General features: G+C 49.4%; 1 long non-coding RNA gene across 1 annotated transcript in view; it reads left to right on the top strand.

The window, feature by feature from the left end:
* The window catches only part of LOC140403766 (uncharacterized), a 50,730-nt gene that overhangs the window by 20,299 nt on the left and 7,002 nt on the right, over window positions 1-23,429 (top strand). The window contains exon 4 of the long non-coding RNA XR_011938414.1: window positions 2,115-2,221. This is a non-coding gene — a long non-coding RNA (uncharacterized lncRNA). The remainder of the gene's footprint in view (window positions 1-2,114; window positions 2,222-23,429) is intronic.

The following is a 23,429-nucleotide window of genomic DNA, read 5'->3' as shown; positions in this document are numbered from 1 at the left end:
TCCACGCGAACCCGCAGTACGCCTATGTGGCGTACCCCGACGGCCGACAGGACACGGTCTCCCTGCGGGACCTGGCTCCCGCTGGCAACACACACACACCCCCAACACCGATCACCCCCTCCCTGCCACCGGCGCACCCCACGACCGCCCCCTTCCCGGGGGGGTATCGGTCCTCCTCCCGTGCCCGCCCAGGAGTAAAACAGGAACAAACAGCGCAACGCTCCCGGAGACGACAGCGCCCGAGCCAGCACCTGCACCACCACCGAGGCTGAGGCGATCGACGAGGAAGACCAGACCGCCTGCTTGACTCGTGGAATCTGCGTGACACCAAGAAAACAAATAATTTTTTTTCCCTTATTGTAAATAGTTCTGACAAACTTGTACAGAGCTAAATGTTGGGCTAAATCTGTATAGCCACAGTTCGAAATTTGTTCCAGGGCCAGCCTTGTAAACCCCTACCACCATGCAAACCACCACCCCGCCGGGTTCCTTTTTAACAAGGGGTGAATGTGGTGGTATGTATTAGGGGTAATATGGTACCTGTGAAGCCGAGAGGCTATTGGCTGACAGGTCCCGGGTCCTGGTTGGATATGCCGACTTCTGGCTCCGCCCTGAAGGCGGAGTATAAGAGCTTGAGTTCTCCCCGCAGCCTCATTCTGTTACTGAGCTACTGGGGAACAAGTCTCGCTTAATAAAGCCTCCATAGACTTCATCGCTTCTCGTCTCGCGTAAGTCATTGTACGCTACAGAGGGGTTATTGGGTTATGGGGATAGGGTGGAAGTGAGGGCTTAAGTGGGTCGGTGCAGACTCGATGGGCCGAATAGCCTCCTTCTGCACTGTATGTTCTATGTATGTAAAAAGAGTGCAAGAAGAAAAGCTTTGACATGTCTCTTTTTTCAACAATTTTAAGAAAAACCTCCCATAACATTGACAATAACCCCAAACACTGTATTGATAAATGGACCACTAGCTTCTCCAAAGGGTTAATGTGGAAATTCAGAGATAATGAGCCATATTGTCAGGAAGAAGCCATGTTTGATTCCTGATCTTTGCCTGATTTAACTGATCACATGGTGTTGGGAACACCGCAAATAATCTCCAGACTATGGAGAGGGAAACTGGCTTGAAACAGAATGTTCCAGCCGTGGCCCACCCCACCTCCGTACCGTGGGGGGATTTCCCGCAGCAGAGGTGGCCCATCATCAGCCGCCGGCGGGATCTTCGTCCCGCTGAAGTCAGTAGCGATTTATATCAATCGTCCTTGCCACCGGTGGGGAACCCATGGCGGGGCCAACTGTGGCAGGACCAGCTATTCATAAGGGCTGGAGAATTCTGCCCCTGGTACCTGCTTCTTCCTGTTGTGTTCAAAGGAAATTGGAATATGGGAACAGGAGGAGACTATTCAACTCCTTGAGTCTGTTCTATCTTTCAATTAGAGCTGTAGTTTAACTCTATCTACCTTCCTTGATTCTGTAACCTTTTATACTTTCCCTAACAAAAATCAATCAAACTCTGCTTTGATATTTTTAATTGACCCCCTAGCTTCAAATTATTTCCCCCCAAAATATACTTAAAAGCTCCCAAAGCATTTCAAAATGGTCAATGCAGCAATTTTCCTCCATCAAGCAAGTTGAAGTTATGCACTCATTAAGCCTCAACAGATTTTTGAAGGAGAGGGTTCCAGATTTCCATTACTCTTTATGTGAAGAAACGCTTGCTAAACCACCCCTGGAAAGTTTGGCTCCAATTTTAAGGTGGCGGCCCTTTACTCTAGACTTCCGCTAATTAATCTTGTGAGTTTACTTTGAACAGTGTGCATGAGAACTGTTCTGGCAAGCCTGAAAAAATTCTTGTGTTTGTTTAAAGACAGGCTTTACCAGTTTTGACAATATGCAAATTTTCTATAATTGAGAGTGAGTGAAGTAGGCAATGTTTAGTTTTGAGTTTGTGTGGAAACACTGCCTATTGTAAAGTGCACTTTCAACTAATTCATAAGAATCCTCAGAAGATCATGGCAATGTGATACCTATTCATCATGGGTTTTGCAGTAAGAGATTATGCAACAAACTTTTTTTTAATCTTCGTGTTGTTATGTTCTGTGTTCATTCAACAGTATGCAAGACGGATTGACATCAGATCCAAGAGAAGATAATGGTGCAAATTTTCTTTAGAGAAAAATTAATTGATGGGAAAAACCTGCTGAAGAGTGAAGTTGTTCAGGTGAATCATTCTGCAGTGACGGGTGCTAATTGAAAATGTAAGATGCAATTTCTTACACATATTTTTAAGTGGGAATTGAAGCATAACTAACATTTTAGGACAGTACGAAGTCTTACAACACCAGGTTAAAGTCCAACAGGTTTGTTTCGATGTCACTAGCTTTCGGAGCGCTGCTCCTTCCTCAGGTGAATGAAGAGGCCTGTTCCAGAAACACATATATAGACAAATTCAAAGATGCCAAACAATGCTTGGAATGCGAGCATTAGCAGGTGATTAAATCTTTACAGATCCAGAGATGGGGTAACCCCAGGTTAAAGAGGTGTGAATTGTACCAAGCCAGGACAGTTGGTAGGATTTCGCAGGCCAGATGGTGGGGGATGAATGTAATGCGACATGAATCCCAGGTCCCGGTTGAGGCCGCACTCATGTGTGCGGAACTTGGCTATAAGTTTCTGCTCGGCGATTCTGCGTTGTCGCGGGTCCTGAAGGCTGCCTTGGAGAACGCTTACCCGGAGATCAGAGGCTGAATGCCCTTGACTGCTGAAGTGTTCCCCGACTGGAAGGGAACATTCCTGCCTGGTGATTGTTGCGCGATGTCCGTTCATTCGTTGTTGCAGCGTCTGCATGGTCTCGCAGTGTACCACGCTTCGGGACATCCTTTCCTGCAGCGTATGAGGTAGACAACGTTGGCCGAGTCGCACGAGTATGTACCGCGTACCTGGTGGGTGGTGTTCTCACGTGTAATAGTGGTATCCATGTCGATGATCTGGCACGTCTTGCAGAGATTGCCATGACAGGGTTGTGTGGTGTCGTGGTCACTGTTCTGAAGACTGGGTAGTTTGCTGCAAACAATGGTTCGTTTGAGGTTGCGCGGTTGTTTGAAGGCAAGTAGTGGGGGTGTGGGGATGACCTTGGCAAGATGTTCATCGTCATCAATGACGTGTTGAAGGCTGTGAAGAAGACATTTTAGGAGCAGTAAAAGACTCTCTTTCTTATGTATCAGCCTACCTGTCTTCTCATGAGCAAATAGATTTATTGCTAACTGATGTACGTTCTTCTTTGGAATAACATTTGTCTTCCCAGCACAGTAGCTTGATGCTACAAGGAACAATTTGAACTCAGACTCTTGGACGTTCTGCCAGTAGTTGATAAAATCTGTAGGCATGGTAAATATTGCACATAGGAATGCAGAAATAAATAGAACTTTCTGGAAATGTACCACAGGCTTCCCCTTAGCTCCTATGAAGAATCTCCACCCTAATAACTTCCTCTTTTCTCTTTCAGACGATGCACTTTTACAGCATTTTCTGTACTTTTGTGTTAGCCTGGTTGGAATGTGGAGGTTGGTGGAAAACTAGTGTTAACTGTGTAGAAGATAGTCCCTATGAAGGATTACCTCTCGCTTCCCACCAGCACAGCCTGGGGTCTATTCCTCAAGTGGATGACCACAGGTGGCATGGTGGCACAGTGGTTCGCACTGTTGCCTCACAGCGCCAGGGACATGGGTTCAATTCTGACCTTGGGGGAGTGTGCGGAATTTGCTCGTTCTCCCTATGCCTGTGTGGCGTTCCTCCAGGTCTCCGATTTCCACCCATAAGTCCAAAAATGCTGCGTTTAGGTGGATTGCCGCTGCTAAATTGCTCCCCCAAAAAGGTTGGATGGGGTTACAGGTAATGGGCAGGGGCGTGACCTAGGTAGGGTGCTCTTTCAGAGGGTTGGTGAGACTCGAAGGGCCGAATGGCCTCCTGCACTGAATGGATTCTATGAATCTATAAGACCTATATTGAACCAATTTGGGAGGCCTCGGAAGTAGCATGTAATCATGTGGCTGGTGAGAGGTTTATTAGGATTTGCAGGATGTTCTAAGTATCCAGCAGACTCGTATCATTGGCTGCTATAGGTGGAAACCTAGCAGGGGTGGGCACAATAGAAAATAAGTTGAGAGATGGAATCAAGGCCAAGCGCCCTTGACAGTTTGACATCAGTGTTTGTTAAAACACAGTTGGTTCCTGAAACTAATAAAGCATACAAAGATTTGGATCACATTCTATTTTGTAATTTCGTCCATGGGAAATGAGCATCGCAGGCCAGAGCAGCATTTATTGCCCATTTCTAATTTCCCTTGAGGGGGCAGAGGGTGGAGAGTCAACCATGTTGCAGTGAATCTGGAGTCACACGCAGGCCAGACCAGGTAAGGACGGCAGATTTCCTTCCCTATAAGAAATTAGTGAACCAGATGGGCTGGTTTAGCTCAGTGTGCTAGACAGCTGGTTTGTAATGCAGAACAAGGCCAACAGTGCAGGTTCAATTCCAGTACCGGCTGAGAATTCTGAATTCTCCCTCTGTGTACCCGAACAGGCGCTGGAATGTGGCGACTAGGGGCTTTTCACAGTAACTTCATACTTGTGACAATAAAAGATTATTATTACGACAATCAACAATGGTTTCAAGGCCATCTTTAGACTTTTAATTCCAGATTTTTTAACTGAATTCAAATTTCACCATCTGCAGTGTCAAGATTTGAACCCAGATCCCCAGCGCATTACCCTAAGTCTCTGGTTTACTAGTCCAGTGACAATACCACTAAGCCACTACCTCCTGTGAAAGTTTAAAATATCAGGTGTTGTGTATAGTGAATTAACAATTGTTGTAAAGTTGCTCAACCACAAAAGTTCCTAATACAGTTCAGTTGACAATTTCACATAGGAACCACATAGTTTGTGTTGTCCATGAAGGCAATGGGTGAAATTTTCCCACATATCGACAACGGCTGATAGTGGGCAGGAAAAGCAGCATTGGAGCTGCCGGCAGCCCTGGTGGCTTTCTCCGCCATATTGTTCGGGACTTAGTCAGAGAAGCATAAAGGGACAGGTAACAACGTAATGCAGCTTAGTCTCTCATTATTTTTTAAAGTCAGCCCAGCCACAAGTGTCCACTAGGATCCCCCCACCCCCATGGGCACTGCCCCCTGGCACAGCTCACAAGCACTGCCTGGGCATGACACCCTCCCCCCTGAGCGATGCAATCTCCTGAATTCCTCTAGGAGGTCTTCTCGGCAGATGCACGTCTTGTAAGAGGCAACAGTGAGTAGGTCAATGCGTCCTGAACGTAGACTTGCCACCAAGCGCTCTGTACCTAAGTATGTGCAGGCGAGCTTGTTTCACTTTGAATCAAGGCAAGAGGGCTGTGGACATGGATCGTTTTGTTACAAGAAAGAGTTAGCTAGAGACAGGAATAGACAGAGAATCTATTAGCCAGGATCTTACATTGGAATATGCTGGAGAGCTGCTCAGGAGAGTCCAAGGCAGGACAGAGCAGTGCTAGTGTTTGCTCTGTACAGAGCTCCAGGGCCTCCTTGTGAACAGCCTTTAAAGAAGAAAATTAAGTCAGGAGCAAAGCAGAATAAAAATGATTTTTTGAGGTATGGCTTTGTTAATTGTGCCAATGCAAATCAGGATGCAAAATTATATGCAGGGAAGTACTGGAGAATGAGACTTTAAAACCCTCGATATTGCATAGACATCTGGAAAGTACAGACATTTCAGATTGTGCAGCCTTGCTAGCTTATGTTAGGAATGTTTGGCGCAACAAATTTATTGAGGACCTTATCAACCAGCAGGACTGGCGCACAGATCTTTGAAGCATTGAATAGTTATGTGGTTGAAAAGTGCAGGCTTGACTGTTCATTGCAGAGGAATCACAAGCGATCGGGCAGCCAACATAACTGGGAAAAGCAATGGAGTTGTAATAAAGAATGAGGAGGCAGCTGGTCAGGACATTATTTGGAATGATTGATTTATTCGTGGCAAGGCAATAGCATCAAAATGAATTCCATCTGATCTTGAAGTGGCGTTGAAAGGAATGGTGAAATTTGTGAATTTTATTAAACTGAACACAATCAAAACCAAGCTTTGAGGCTCTGTGTTACGATATGGGGTCTGAACACACACATTTATTGAACCACATGGAGGTACGTTTGCTGTCAAGGGTTCAGGTGCTTTGCAGAGTTTTCGCTTTGCAGAGTTTTAGGAACTGAGGTATGAAATCCATCCTTGAGAAATCGTCTCCTCTAACTCATTCGTTTGGTGATGAAATCTGGATGTTAACTCTGCCTTACAGTGCAGCCATTTTTTTCAATTCTAAACTAATTGAACCTCAAATAGCCAGGAAAGGCTTTTGGCACTGTGAAGAAATAGATGCTTTCCAAAAATTATTGAAAGTTTGGCAAGTATGAGAACAAAACCAAAACTACTACATGTTGCTCACAGTGCTACGGCACGTTGAAGAAAACAGTGTTAGAAAAGGGTACTGCAAATTCACTGCCAAGCCTTATTTAGTCGCACCTGTCTATCCTGATCAACAGTTTTTGTCGCTACTTTCTAGAGAAGTTTCAGATATTGAAAGAGAAGAGGTGAGTCAAACATCTCTGACTTTAGGATCCCAGAGTCAGTTATTAACTTAAAAGGTGACTCCAAATGAGGAGACCTGAGGTGCTGTATTTGACCTGTGACAGCAATTCAAAAACACGCCACAAGTTGTCAGAATTCTGGATTATCATCTCCGAAGAGTATCCAGTGCTGAGTAAAACAAACACTTTGTTGCTGTTGCCCTTCACAACGATCTACATGTGCAAGATTGGATTTTCTGTCCTCACAAAGATGAAGACTGCACAAAGGAGTTGGCTGAACTTGGCACCTGATAATGTGCATTGCCCTCTTCTCCTGTGAACCTGACTGGAGTGTGATTGTGAGGACCAAACAGGCTCACCTATCACATTACAGGTAAGCGAACATGGCATGGGTCCCGGGGAAAGAAGTGTGAAAAACACTGATTTAAGTCATTTATCTAAACTAAAAGGTGAGGCCGCAGCATTGATCCTTGTTGCACATCTCTCGTTACATCTTGCCAGAAAATGACCCATTTATGCCTACTCTCTGTTTCCTGTTAGCTCGCCAATCAGCTACCCATGCCAATATGTTATCTTCTATACCACGAGCTTTTATTGGACACAATATCCCACAAAAAGGCAGGCATACCCTTAGCATTGCATTTTTATTTCAAATTTCTAACATCTGCAGTATTTTGCTTTTTTATTTGCTGAGAGATGTGTCAGGGATATTTGGTCATGTCCGCACTGTGGCTGTGATCTGTTTAATAAAAACATTAGTAAGTAGCCTTTGACATTGCTCACAATTAGCTGAGGAATGTAAAGGCCTGATTTTAACCATGCTGTCTTGGCGGAAGAGTGATGGTCAATTGCTAAAAATGATGGTCAAATGGTTATGTGATGCAGGCTCACACATATATATGATTGCCATTTTAACTGCCGGATGAATAGCAGCATTGAGGTGCCCTCTACAGGCAGGTAAGAGCCACATTTGTACTTATGACTTATGGTACAATTGGACATGACTTTTAATCCAGTTCACGCATAGTGCCAAATCTGCCATTTAAACATGCCGGCAAGGAGGGACGTGGTCAGTTGTGGCCCAGAAATAGTGATATTTAAAAAAAATGTTAAATGAATTCCTTGGCAGGACGGAGGAACTGGAGCACTCCACCAACAGAGACCCAACAAGGAGATTTTAAGTCTGCCATGGCCATGGATTGCCTCTTTTTTTCCACAAATACAATTGACGCTGAACAATCCCCTCACACCACTTATCTATGCAGGGGACTATTCCCTCAAGTGTGTGGCAATGGCCTCCTGCTGCTCAATATCACCATTAGGTTCCTTCTCCCTGGCAGAGTAGCGATTCCTGCCTGATTTGGGTGAGAGTCCAGCTTTATACAAAGAAATTGGTTGGACGTCACATTTGATGAAATCAGGGGTGATTTCCCGCCAGCCTGGTTGGTGCTCCAAGTTAAACTTGAGGCCATAAAATTATTTTATATCCAAGATAATGGTGGAGCTGGTAGTGACTTTAGAAATTCACTTCAGAGAGCCACCTAGTGGGCAGAACCTACTGGTACACCATGACGGTTGACATTGAAAAAAATAATGTAAATGTTGACATACCAATTTATAATAGTAAATGCTGACACAAAAGTGAGATCTGAAAATTGGGATAGCAGAAGGTTGGTTTTCGTGGACAGATAGTGAGCAGCCTTTTTTCAGCATTGGAGCCCATTCTTCGCCCGATCGCTGAACACGATTTTGGGGTCGCGCAATGGAGAATTCCGCCCAATGACTCTATTTTACCTCTAACGCATCGAAGGAAGGAACCTCTGTTTCCAACTTCCCTGAACGGAGTGAATAACTTGAGGCAGACACAACGCATGTGCATTGAGTGCCAAAAAGGACATAATTAGCGGTAAAGTCCCTTGTCAACAATGTGGCAAATGCAGGTATACAGAACTCCTGAAGCAGAAAATTAGTGTGTGATTCATGAATATTTCCTCTTTTACAACAGTGACCACACTTCAAAAATATTGCCTTGGCTGTAAAGAGCTTTTGAGACATTTTTTCTCATTATAACCCTCTTACTATTGCTTCTTCCACAGTATTTCCAGTGTGTAAATTATTTTCACGAGGACTTAACATGAGGGAGTTTAGAACTCCTAATGTGCCTGAGGTACCCTCAATTACAACTCGAGAGAGGTGATTGGTAATACAAAGGCTTTAATTAGCAGCGAACCAGTCAGCTACCGAGAAGTGTGCTCACTGCACACTGCCCACTGGACATTACCTTATATATGGCTCCCTGGGGGGTGGAGCCGGAGGCGGAGTCCCCTAGGGTTCCAAACCCAGTCTTAAAGGGATCATTACATTAAAGGTGCAGTAACCATTCATCACATTCAGCCCCTGTTTTAAAAGAAAACACAGAGTCCATTGGGGGTGAAGTGGAATTACATGTCCAGTCATTTGGGTGGTCTGATTGTCCTTGTTGACCTTCTCAGCTCTGGCGGTGGTGCGGCGGACACGGGCGTCTTCAGTGGGGGTATATCCGGGAGCACGGTGGTCTGAGCCTTTTCCCGTGGTGGAGCGGGGGGGGTATCTGGGGTGACTAGGGTGATTGGTGCCGGCGCGGGGGGGGGGGGAGGGGGTGCTAGAAGGGGGGCGCTGTCGGTGTCAGCAGCTGGTGAGGGGAGCGTCTGTAGAGGGGGGGCGTCGGTGGGAGAGCCAGCGGGTGCCAGGTCTCGCAGGGAAACTGTGTCTTGCCTTCCGTCGAGGTGCTCGACGTAGGTGTATTGGGGGTTCGCATGCAGCAGCTGGACCCTCTCGACTAGAGGGTCCGTCTTATGGCTCCTCGCGTGCCTCCGGAGAACTGGTCCCGGAGTCATCAGCCAAGGTGGAAGCGAGACCCCAGAGGTGCATTTCCTGGGGAAGACAAACAAGCGATTGTGAGGGGTCTCGTTCGTGGCCGTGCAGAGGAGCGACCTAATGGAGTGTAGGGCATTGGGTAGGACCTCCTGCCAGCGAGTGGTTGGCAGACGTCTTGACCGTAGAGCTAGAAGGACAGCCTTCCAAACTGTCGCGTTCTCCCTCTGCACCTGCCCGTTTCCCCGCGAGTTATAGCTGGTCGTTCTGCTCGAGCTGATGCCCTTCTTGAGCAGATACTGACGCAGCTCATCGCTCATGAACGATGTACCCCGGTCGCTGTGGATATAAGCGGGTAAACCAAACAGGGTGAAGATGCTGTGCACTGCCTTGATTACGGTGGCTGAGGTCATATCGGGGCAGGGGACAGCGAATGGGAAGCGAGAGAATTCGTCGATGACAGTGAGGAAGTAGGTATTGTAGTTGGTGGACAGGAAGGGCCCTTTGAAGTCCACGCTTAGTCGCTCAAAGGGCCCAGAGGCTTTCACCAGGCGAGCCTTGTCTGGTCGATAGAAGTGCGGTTTGCACTCCGCACCGATCTGGCAAGCCTTGGTCATGGCCTTGACCTCCTCAGTGGAGTAAGGTAGATTGCGGGACTTGATGAAATGAGCAAGCCGGGTGACCCCTGGGTGACAGAGGTCGTCGTGGATGGCCCGCAGACGGTCTTTCTGCACGTTGGCGCATGTGCCATAGGACAGGGCATCTGGGGACTCGTTGAGCTTCCCCGGACGATATGTAATATTGTACGCACAGGTGGAGAGTTCAATCCTCCACCTCAAAATGTTATCATTTTTTATTTTGCCTCGTTGTGCGTTATCAAACATGAAGGCTACCAACCGTTGGTCGGTGACAAGGGCGAACCTCCTACCGGCTAGGTAGTGCCTCCAGTGCCGCACAGCCTCCACAATGGCTTGTGCCTCCTTCTCGACTGCAGAGTGCCGAATCTCCGAGGCGGTGAGGGTTCAGGAGAAAAATGCTACTGGCCTGCCTGCCTGGTTGAGGGTAGCAGCCAGGGCGACGTCTGATGCATCGCTTTCTACCTGAAAGGAGATGGTTTCGTCCACCGCGTGCATGGAGGCCTTGATATTGGCCCGACCGGGCCTCAGCTGTGAGGGGAAAAACCGTGGTCTTAATGAGTGGGCGGGCTTTGTCCACATATCGGGACCCACTGGGCGTAATAGGAAAAAAGCCCCAAGCACCGTTTGAGTGCCTTGAGGCTACGAGGAAGGGGAAGTTTGAGTGCCTTGAGGCTACGGGGAAGGTGCGCATGCGGTCGGGGTCTGGACCTAGGACCCCGTTTTCCACGACGTAGCCGAGAATGGCTAGTTGGGTTGTGTGGAAAACGCATTTCTCTTTGTTGTATGTCAGATTGAGGGCAAGGGCGGTCTGGAGGAACTTTTTAGGTTTGCGTCGTGGTCCTGCTGGTCATGGCCGCAGATGGTGACATTGTCCAAGTACTGGTAAGTAGCCCGTAAGGCGTACTGGTCCACCATTTGGTCCATCGCCCTTTGAAAAACGGAGACCCCACTTGTGACGCCAAAAGGGACCCTGAGGAAGTGAAAAAGCCGGCCGGCTGCTTCGAAGGCCGTGTAGAGGCGGTCCTCCGGGCGGATAGGGAGCTGATGGTAGGCGGATTTTAGGTCAACCGCGAAGAATACCCGGTACTGGGCGATTTGGTTAACCATTTCTGCTATGCAGGGAAGGGGGTACGCATCGAGTTGCGTAAAACGGTTTATGGTCTGACTAGTCCACCACCATCCGTTTCTTTTCCCCAGACCGGACTACCAATACTTGTGCTCTCCAGGGGCTGTTGCTAGCCTCTATGACCCCTTCTTTCAGCAACCTCTGACTTGATAAAAGTCATATCTTGGGCACTGTACCGCCGACTCCTGGTGGTGATGGGCTTACAGTCGGGGGTGAGATTCACGAAGAGGGGGGGGGGGGGGTGGTGCAACTTAAGTGTTGCCAGGCTACATACCGTGAGTGGGGGCAGGGGTCCACCGAACTTCAGTGTCAGGCTTCGGTGGCTACACTGAAAGTCCAGACCGAGCAGCAGGAGAGCGCAGAAGTGAGGGAGGATCTAAAGTTTGAAATGGGCATATTCAGCACCCTGGATCGTGAGGTTCACGTCACAATACCCCGTGATTTGGACCGAGTGGGACCCGGAGGTGAGGACGATAGTTTGGCAGGTGGGATAGGTGCACAAGGAGCAGCGCCTTACCGTTTCTGGGTGGATAAAGCTCTCTGTGCTCCCAGAGTCGAAGAGGCAGGGAGTTGTAGCTGTCATGATATTCAAACACACATCACAACACACACATCATGATAGACAGACCAATTAGCACACATAACACGACAGCCAATCACAGACAAGAGCAGACACAGTATAAGACAAGAAACACGACACCTCCTGGTCAGTCCATCTGGAGACAGGACAAGGCCAGGACCTCATGAACAAGACACTCACACAGTCACCACGTGCTGAGTACCAAGTCAGATGTGTAAATAACTAGTTGGAATAAAACTGCGTTGTACCAATCGCAACCGTGTTGGTTCGTCTGTACCTCAGAGCACCCAACACCACATGGTACCAGTGAGTGAATCGATACTTACCGGCAAATCTGCCATCCTGAGCCATGGACACCCACAACAAACCGCAGCCGTTGCAAGTCGCTGGGAACCTGGGCACCAATTGGAAGCTCTTCAAGCAGCGATTTGAACTGTTCATGTGAGCCAACGAAAAACAGGGCGCCTCGGACGAAACAAAGATTGCCATGCTCCTCACTACCGCAGGTCAGCACGCCATCGATGTATACAACTCCTTGGTGTTCGCGGAAGGCGAGAACAAATCTAAATATGACACAGTCCTCCTCATGCTCGACCAGCACTTCAACTTTGAGGTCAATGAAAGCTTTGAGAGGTATATCTTTCAGCAGCGCCTACAAGGTAAGGATGAGCTCTTTCAGTCCTTCCTGACGCACCTCCGCATACTTGCGCAGTCCTATGGTTACGGCACCACCTCAGAGTCCATGATCCGGGACCAGATCGTTTTTGGCGTTGCCTCCAGTGGCCTACGCCAGCAGCTTCTAAAAATTAAAGGCCTGACCTTAGCATCTGCAGTTGAAGCCTGTGTCCTGCATGAAAATGCGACCAGCCGCTCTGCCCAATTTCAGGCGACCGAATCGGCACGGAGGGGGTCCCAAGTGATCAAATCGGCAAGCCAGGCCGCCCACGAGGCCGAATGCATCCAGGCAATCGAGTTTCTCCCGGCCCGCAGCCCAGACGAGGGCGGCCGTTTTGCGCGCTTTTTGAGGCCTCCCGCGTTTGTGCGCGCCAAAACCTACGGCAACACTGAGGGACATGCTGCGCGCAGGCGAGCCCGACGCAAGACTGAACTGCGCATGCGCAGTGGCGTAACGAACGCCATGACGTCATGACGTGCGGCAACTGTGGAGCTGCACATTTAAAAGGGCAATGTCCTGCAAAAACCCGACAATGCCTACACTGTGGCAAGATGGGCCACTACGCTGCCTACTGTCGAGCGGCTCAACCTGTGGATCTTCCACATCTCCGACAACCTCGCAGGAACGTGCGGACCATTCAGCCTCCACATCACGACATCCAAACCGACGACACAGATGACCAAGACCCCTTCCGGGTTGCGGTCATTGATGTGAACCGGGTCAACACCATCAATCCGGCCGATGAATGGAGTGCCACCCTGATGGTCAACCGATCGCCGATCACTTTCCGCCTGGACACTGGCCCCTCCGCCAACCTCATAGCATGGTCAGCATTCTATGCCATGAAGGTCAGACCACCAATCCAGCCATCCCGGTGCAAGATGGTAGACTACAACGGGAACGTTATCCCGGCCATGGGATCCTGCCAGCTCCAGGTGACATACAAAACACACACGGCCACACTCTCATTCGAGATAGTTGGCTCATCGAAGGACTCCCTGCTGGACGCACAGGCATGTAAGGCTCTCCACCTTGTGCAACAAATTCTCTCTCTCTCTCCAGACGGCACGCCTGACTTCCCGGATGCAGAGTTCAACGCACAGCTCCAATCGCTCCTCGCCCACAACCAGGAGTCATTCGAAGGCATGGGAACACTGCCATACAGCTACCGAATTCGCCTCAAACCGGACGCCATCCCGGTCGTTCACGCACCTCGCAGGGTTCCTGCGCCACTTAAAGACCGCCTCAAGCTGCAGCTACAGGATCTCCAGGACCAAGGGGTCCTATCCAGGGTCACGGAGCCCACGCCATGGGTCAGCTCCATGGTGTGTGTCAAGAAGCCCTCTGGCGAGCTCCGCATCTGTATAGACCCCATAGACCTCAATAATAACATTATGTGGGAACATTATCCCATACCCAAACAGATCACCAGTGAAATGGCCCAAGCGAAGATATTCACAAAACTGGATGCTTCTAAAGGATTTTGGCAGATCCAACTGGACCCGTCCAGCCGAAAGCTATGTACTTTCAACACCCCTTTCGGCAGATTCTGCTACAACCGGATGCCATTTGGCATCATCTCAGCATCCGAGGTCTTCCACAGAATCATGGAGCAGATGATGGAAGGCATCGAAGGGGTGCGCGTATATGTGGACGATGTCATCATCTGGTCCACCACACCGCAGGAGCACATACATCGTCTCCAACGCGTTTTTGCCCGCATACGGGAAAACGGCCTGCGCCTCAACCGAGCCAAGTGCGCCTTTGGCCAGACCGAATTGAAGTTCCTGGGCGACCATATCTCCCGGTCAGGGGTCCGTCTGGATGCAGACAAGGTGAGCGCCATCACAGCCATGCCGCAGCCGGCCGACAAGAAGGCTGTCCTACGCTTCCTTGGCATGGTCAACTTCCTAGGGAAATTCATTCCCAACCTTGCCTCCCACACAATGACTCTGCGCCACCTCATCAAAAAATCTACAGAGTTCCATTGGCAACACACACACCAGCTGGAATGGGAGGAGCTCAAACGCAAACTCACCACGGCACCAGTGTTGCCGTTCTTCGACACGTCTCGTCCCACCAAAATCTCAACTGATGCCAGCCAATCCGGCATTGGAGCAGTGCTCCTGCAGAGGGATGACACGTCGTCATGGGCCCCGGTTGCCTGTGCGTCGCGGGCCATGACCCCCACAGAGCAACGCTACGCGCAAATCAAAAAAGAATGCCTGGGCTTGCTAACCGGTTTAGACAAGTTCCACGATTACGTCTATGGTCTTCTACGGTTCACGGTTTAAACTGACCACCGCCCCCTGGTCAGCATAATAAACAAGGACCTGAACGAGATGACCCCTCGCCTCCAGCGTATCCTCCTTAAACTCAGGAGGTACGACTTCCAACTGGTCTACACTCCAGGGAAGGACCTCATCGTGGCGGATGCCCTATCCAGAGCAGTGAGCACACCGCCAGATGCGGAGGGGTTTGTATGTCAGGTCGAGGCACAGGTGGCCTTGACAGCGGCAAATCTGCCGGCTGACGACTCCAGTCTGGCCCGCATCCGCCGAGAGACACCGGCCGACCCCCTTTTACAGCGAGTGATGCGCCACATGACGGGAGGATGGCTCAAAGGGCAGTGCCCGCAGTTCTATAATGTACGAGACGACCTAGCCATCATTGATGGGATCCTTCTGAAGCTGGACCGGATTGTGATTCCGCACAGTGTGCGCCAGCTGGTTCTCGATCAAATACACGAAGGCCACTTGGGGGTCGAGAAGTGCAGACGGAGGGCCCGAGAACCGGTATACTGGCCGGGCATCAGTGACTATATTGCCAACATGGTGATCAACTGTACAACCTGCCAAAGGTTTCAGCCGGCGCAACCTCCTGAGACGCTTCTGCCCCATGAGCTGATGACGTCCCCCTGGGCGAAGGTGGGTGTCGACCTATTTCACGCGCTTGGCATGGACTATGTTATCATAGTGGACTACTTCTCCAATTACCCAGAAGTCATACGCCTGCACGATCTGACGTCGTCTGCTGTCATCAGGGCCTGCAAAGACACCTTTGCTCGCCACGGCATTCCGATGACTGTCATGTCGGACAATGGGCCCTGTTTTGCCAGCCATGAATGGTCGTCCTTTGCGGCCTCGTATGGCTTCACACACGTGACGTCCAGCCCTCTGCATCCCCAGTCCAATGGAAAGGCGGAGAAGGGCGTTCACATTGCCAAGCGGCTCCTCTGCAAGGCTGCTGCTGCCGGATCGGACTTCCACCTCGCCCTGCTGGCCTATCGCTCGGCCCCACTAACCACGGGTCTCTCGCCAGCACAGCTGCTGATGAGTCGCGCCCTCAGAACCACCGTGCCTTCCATCCTGGCACCAATAGACCATGCTCCGGTACTGCATAGGATGCAACTGCAGCGCTGTCGCCAGAAGAGATCGTACGACACGGGCAGCACAGTAACATGGTGGTTAGCACAATTGCTTCACAGCTCCAGGGTCCCAGGTTCAATTCCGGCTTGGGTCACTGTCTGTGTGGAGTCTGCACATCCTCCCTGTATGTGCGTGGGTTTCCTCCGGGTGCTCCGGTTTCCTCCCACAGCCCAAAGATGTGCAGGTTAGGTGGTTTGGCCATGATAAATTGCCCTTAGTGTCCAAAATTGCCCTTAGTGTTGGGTGGGGTTACTGGATTATGGGGATAGGGTGGAGGTGTTGATCTTGGGTAGGGTGCTCTTTCCAAGAGCCGGTGCAGACTCGATGGGCCGAACGGCCTCCTTCTGCACTGTAAATTCTATGATGATAATCTATGACACAAGGGCAACAGATCTTCCCTCCCTGGCCCCTGGAGACAACGTCCGCATTCACCTACCAGACGGTGGCTGGTCAGCACCTGCCGAAGTTCTCCGACGCGTGGCTCCCCGCTCGTTCCTGGTACGCATGCCGGATGGATCCGTGCGTAGGCGCAATCGCCGAGCCCTTCGCCTACTTCCACACTCGCAACGGAACCATACACAGACGCCGTGTCCTCCACTGGTTCCTGATAGCGACTTCGTGGAGCTGCCATATACCATGCCCCTTCTGTCGCCGCCCATGGCCAGGCTCGCACCTCAGCCGGTGGTTCCCGACCCACCCTTGAGGCGGTCAACCCGAATTAGTCGCCCACCAACTAGACTGGACTTATGAGACTGTTCACACGTCAAATTTTAGCAACTACTCTATTGTAACATGTCACTGTTTTATCGTTCCAGGCCTTGTTTGATCGGTCCAAATTTCAACGTTCTTCTTTTGTTATGGTACAACCTCGTTATCATGTCACACCTGACATCGCCCCTTGTATATAGTTACGCCACATGTACATGCTGTAAATATCACGCACACACACCTTTAGTTGCACTCAGGACACATTTATATTTATAACCACGTAGGCACATAATCTTGTGAAAAAGGAGGGATGTCATGATATTCAAACACACATCACAACACACACATCATGATAGACAGACCAACAGACCAATTAGCACACATAACACGACAGCCAATCACAGACAAGAGCAGACACAGTATAAGACAAGAAACACGACACCTCCTGGTCAGTCCATCTGGAGACAGGACAAGGCCAGGACCTCATGAACAAGACACTCACACAGTCACCACGTGCTGAGTACCAAGTCAGATGTGTAAATAACTAGTTGGAATAAAACTGCGTTGTACCAATCGCAACCGTGTTGGTTTGTCTGTACCTCAGATCACCCAACACCACAGTAGCCGCCTGGGTTAGCCACTTCCCGACTTAAAATGGAGAACCGCAAAGACTACAGGGAAATTCAGCCAACACAGGCAAAAACTAGCAAGTGCAGAAATCCTGTGTATTAGAACTTGCAAAAACCAGACAGCACTGAAACCAGCAGCCATCTGCATATTAATGAGCGATGCCCGGGCACAATTGAAACACTTAAGGTGAATAAGGCCAAGCCAGACTCCTCGGCACCAGCAGGAGCCAAGACAAAGGGAGGCCAATGGACACTTAGGGATCGCCCAGCGATCAGGGAACCGCTCCAGCATTGGAGAAATTCATTCAAGTGATCGGAACGCAGTCCAATCACTTGGAACCATGTACGAGTGACTTTTACTATAAAGTAAAGTCCCCAAGTTCAAATCGGTCTTCTTGCCAGGGTCACTCAGCAACTCGAATCAACCCGTGAGAGTGAACTGTCTAAGCTGCCACATCAACCAGGTAAGTCTCCAGTCAACGCACGCTACGAGATAGGCGCTCCTAGCTACCAGTCCATACCAGCTTTTGAATCCTGCAGACTCAGATCGAACGAAAGGCCATTTGTTCCCCTGACCTGGTGGGCCAGTTCCGAAGCTACGTATAGGCCTTTTAGTGATAGAGAATAGTCTAGAAAGTAGAGTTTATGCATGAGTAGTGACTTACTGTAGAAAAATAAATGTGATTTGATTTGAATCTTACTAACTGGTGTGTTGAGTTATTGATCAGTACTTGAACTTGAACCTCGTGGCAGTATCATAAAGATACCTGCCGACTCTAGAGCAAAGGTTATAGAAACAGAGCAAATTAAGTAAAGATACAACGGGCAACATTTAAGAGCCAACCAAAAGTTAGCAACATATTACTGGCGACATCCTGACGGAACCCGACTTAGAAGTGGCTTAACCACTCCGGGAGAACCCCAAATTTGAATTAGAATCCAATTGGGAACAGAAAAACCACAAATGTTCAAGCAGTCCTGATCAATCCTCATAATTCGGAAGCGTGTTAATGCATGCATAACTAACAGGGATATAAGGTAAAACTGATAGATTTTTGTTGCGAAAAAACTGTCAGGAGTTTGTATTCCGGAAATTAGCGAAAGCCGTACCCGTAATTACAGCACCACCTTAGTACCCCTCGTTCCAAATTTTAAGAGAGTATTTAGAGAGGAAAGATGGCAATGCAGGCAATGCAATGCCTCATGAACCCTGAAGAATTCGTGGTCGCAGCGACCAGCAGCAGAGTAGGTGAGTGTCCCGTTTGGGAAGAAGAGATCAGAAAATATCTCAAAGGGAAAGGATGGCCCCTTTGGAGTGAATTCTGTGACAATGAGGAAACAGGACCCAGGAGTATAGGACATACTTGGTGGGAGAACCTTTCAGAGATCCAGAAGAAAAGCTTGGGAAAAGCCCGCAAGCCGATGGCAATCGTGTCCTGTTTGGCACAATTGCGAGGCACAGTGGAGGTCGTTTGGATGCTCCGCAAAGAGATAGAGGAGACACATCGAATGAGCAAGGTCGATGTTAGCGAGATCGAGAAAGAGAATATAGAATTAAGAAGGAAATTGGCAGCAAAGGACGGAGAGGTGGATGATGCCAAGCGGGCACACCAGTCTTGTCTAGCGCATCTAAGCAGCTTCCAAACCCAATATGAAAAGGCCTATCAGGACACGCAACGTGCAGTCCTGGTAAGAGAAGAGACAGAGAAACAGGTAGATGCATTGCAAAGGCAGTGCAGTGATTTAAAGGCAGCGTTAAGAGCACTCCATACTGTCAGCACGGAGCACAGACAAAGCTCATTAGATCATGCAAAATGCAGAAAGCAGATTGCGGAACTGCAGTCTTTGCTTTCGGTCCAAAATGGGTTCCAGAGCACCTTTGGATCCAAATTAGATGAGGAAGACGGCCCTGATTGGGAAGAATTAAATGAAACCGCGCATAGGTATGTTCAGGGGAACATGTACTCAAGGAAAGCCCAAAAGGAGAAAAGCACCCCAACCCCCACAGAGCAGATAGATCAGGTTCCCATGAATCCAGTCACTACCCACCGCACAGTCACATTGGAAGGAGACGCAGAATTTCTTTACACCACCCCCTTAACCGTGACCCAATTACGGGACGCGTGCAAAAAGATCACACCGTTCCTCCCCACCTCAGACCCCCACCACGGGCCTGGATGAGCGTGAGCAAGTGAAGCTCACAGTTTTGAGTTTAGACCCTTCTGTTATAGCAGCCCTTCCCGACCCACAGAATGTAGGAGGAGGCACCCTTGCAGAGATGCACGCAGCGATCCTAGATGCAATCGGTTACAACAGAGGTGACCCAGTAGAAGGCCTGAATAAGTGCAGGCAGAAGAAGACAGAACACCCCACAGCGTTTGCTGGACGCCTGTGGATCCATTTTACAGCCGTTTTCAGCAATTTAGACCGGGCCCTTTTGTCCCAAGGCGGTATGGCCAAATGGACCCGCACCCTTATCTCCCATGCCACAGAGGCAGGACAAAAGGCCTGTGCCAACTATGACCCCTCAGAGGAAGCACACAATGAAAAGTGGGTTTTAAAAAGACTGGCCCACACCTGGGAGCAATCTGGCCAAAACAAACCCGTAATTAAGAAACCCGAAGAACAGCAGGCAGAGGCAGATATCCACGCAGTTAAGATGCTCCAGAACCCCGCATGGGTGAACGAAGGCAGGAACAGCCCCCCACAGAAACCACAGGAGTGTTACAACTGTGGACAATTAGGTCACTTTGCACAAGAGTGCAATGCCCCATGAAAGCCACAGAGAGCCCAGCAGGCAGGCACTCTGAATAAGAATAGGGCAGAGCCCATACATAGTGTGAGCACCCGTTCAGACCAGACAGACGTGAACGGAACAGACTGACGGTGTTCGGGCTTCCCCAGTTGGGTCTGCGACACCCTTTGGGATAGGTCCGGCCGACCAGTAGTTGCAGCAAAAGTACAGGGACAGCCCATCGAATTTCTCTGGGACACAGGAGGGTCCCGCACCACAATTAATTCCGCCACCATGTTCCATAAAGACACGTGGCCCACTACAGCCACAAACACCCTCAGCGGCTTCACAGGCCACTCACAGCAGGGACACATCACAGCCCCTCTACCCATTCAAATTGGCAATATTACGACAAGACACCCCATAGTTTTAGTCGACCTACCCCACACAGCAGAACACATTTTGGGCATTGATTTTATGAACTCCCACCACCTTTCATTTGATCCAGTAAACCAATGTGTCTGGAAAATGGCAAAATCCGCAAGAGCCCCCACAACGCTCACAGTAGGTGAGTATGCAAACAAGATTAGCGCAGTCGCCAATTTCTGGTTTGACCCGACCATGATTAGCACAGACAAGCAGATTAGGGCAGTTCTGCAGAAGCACATGACAACATTCGCGACCCACAAAAACGACTGTGGCCGGATGACTGGTTCCGTTCAAATCACAGGACCTGACCCTAGACCCTAAAAGCAATACGGATTTCCCCAAGAGGCAGAGGGGGAAATCTCAAAAGTTATCGACAGCTTATTAGAGCAGGGCGTACTTAAATCAGTAGCTTCCACTAATAATGCCCCGATTTGGCCAGTGAGAAAGCCCGATGGATCATGGCGACTGACCATCAATTACCGGGAACTCAACAAAGTCACCCCCGCAGCAGCCCCCATGGTAGCCACAGGTCCCGAGACCATGCTCAAACAGGGACTCAACTCACAATATTTTACAGTTTTGGACGTCAGTACCGGATTCTGGCCCATTCAATTGGCAAAAGCGTGCCAGTATTAATTTGACTTCACTTTTAAAGGTCAGCAGTACACGTGGACATGCCTTCCACAAGGATTCCACAACTCCCCCTCCATTTTCCACCGACAGCTGGCAAATGGATTATCAAAATTTTCTCACCCGAATGTCTGGTCCAGTATGTGGACGACCTATTACTGCAGACAGACACCAAGGCAGAGCACATCGAGCTTATGTCCGAACTCCTGGAACTCCTACAGCAAATTGGTTGTAAAGTAAACTCCAAAAAGTCCCAAATTTTGGAAAACAAAGTGATGTATTTGGGTACGATCATCACGCATGGTAAACGTGAAATCGAGCATAAAAGAATTGCCTCGATTGTCAAATTGCCCTTCCCAGAATGTTTTAGCCCTCTGGTCGTTTTTAGGACTGGTTGGCTACTGCCGAAACGATATTGACGGTTTCGCCGCCAAAGCAGCACCCCTCTCGGACCTCCTAAAGAAAGGAGCCCCTTGGGAATGGCTTACACAGCATATGGATGCTGTGGATGCTTTGAAAAGAGCCCTCATTACAGCCTCCGCACTACAGGTTCCAGACCCGCTTTCCCCCTGTGGTATAGAGATAGCTAGCACAGACCGTACCCTTTCGGCCATGCTCCTCCAGGAACGGCACGAACAGTTAAGACCCGTAGCTTACACCTCCAGACTTTTAGATGCTGTGGAGCAGGGATTTTCATCCTGTGAAAGGCACCTGCTCGCAGTTTTCTGGGCGGTTCAATATTTTACCTACACAACCGGACTAAACCCCATCACAATCCTCATGGAAGACACCCCCACCCAACTTTTACTCGACGGACGACTGAAGGACGGTGTAAGCCAGATTAGAGCAGCCAGATGGACCCTTCTTTCGCAGGGACGGGACATCACTGTTAAAAGGACCAAGACCCACACTTTCCTAGCCGACAACCTTCAGTACCCAGGCACCCCCCACGAATGTGAAATCATCTCACCGCACCACAACACAGGCCCCTTTATTGCGAACCCCCCCCCCCAAAAAGAGAGGTAGTTCACCCCAGAGCCCCCAGCACACAGATACCTGCGCACCTTTAAGGATATATGTGGATGGTTCTTCCACAGTATTAGACGCAAAGCGCATTACAGGATGCGCCATTTATGTTGAGGATGCACAGGGACGCGCCCTAGAAGAAATCTCCTTAAAACGACCAGGACACTTAGGCGCGCAGGTGGCAGAACTAGCAGCCATTGCGTACATTGTGGATCACCCAGATTCCTTCCCCAGCCCAGCAGACATATACTCGGACAGCCTCTATGTCTGCAACAATTCCTACCTCTGCGGAAAGCAAGAGGATTTGTTTCCGCAGATGGAAAACCCCTCCCTTCAGCCCCATTGCTCCGCCACATTTTAGAGAAAGCACAGGACAGGACCTTTGGTATTGTTAAAGTTCGAAGTCACCACCGTTCCTCCCCACCTGGAAATGTAAAAGCCGACGCACTGGCTAAGGCAGGTTCCAGGCATGGATATTTTTGGACACCCCCCGAAAGCGCCCCAGAGAATGCAGTTCAGGTCTCACAGACTAATATCGAGGATTTAATGCAGGCCCAGAAGCAAGATAGCAATCTCAGGGAGATTTTGAAAGGAAAATTTCCAGCACCTTATGTTAGGTTTAAAAATGCACTAACCACACATGATGGTGTGGTCCTAAAAGACACCCTTTATGTGGTTCCTGAACAGGACAGGAATCAGCTTATTTGTTTGTTCCGTGACAGTCATGGGCATCAGGGAATTGATCCCACTACAGCCCACCTCAGGCAGCTCTGTTGGTGGCCAAGTTTAAAAGAAGACGTAACGCACTACATTAATAACTGCCTTGTCTGTGCCCAAAACAATTCGGACAGATACGCAAAGAAAGCTCAACTTAGCCACACCCGCACCGTTAATGGCCCCTGGACTAACCTCCAGATTGATTTTATAGGACCATTGCCCCTTGCAGGAATGGTTACTAATACGTATTAGTCATCATAGACACTTTTACGAAATGGGTAGAGGCATTCCCATCCAGAACTAACACGGCAAAGACCACAGCCAAGATCTTAACCCACCACATCTTTACGAGATGGGGACTCCCCCGCAGCATTGAATCCGACCAAGGTTCCCATTTTACGGGATGTGTCATGAAGAACGTCCTCACGATATTTGGCATTACCCAAAAATTCCACATCGCATACCACCCCCAGTCAAGTGGTATCGTGGAGCGAATGAATCGGACCCTAAAAGCAACCCTCAGAAAAATGGTCCAACAAAACAACACCACTTGGGATTCAGACCTCCCTTTTGCACAAGGGGGCAATGGAATAAACAAGTTTAGGGAGTTAGGCTTAAGTTAAAAG

This window comes from Scyliorhinus torazame, chromosome 29 (genome assembly GCF_047496885.1).
Source record: "Scyliorhinus torazame isolate Kashiwa2021f chromosome 29, sScyTor2.1, whole genome shotgun sequence".
In the NCBI taxonomy this organism is placed as follows: Eukaryota; Metazoa; Chordata; class Chondrichthyes; order Carcharhiniformes; family Scyliorhinidae; genus Scyliorhinus; species Scyliorhinus torazame.
This window is presented reverse-complemented; position numbering and strand designations above follow the sequence as displayed.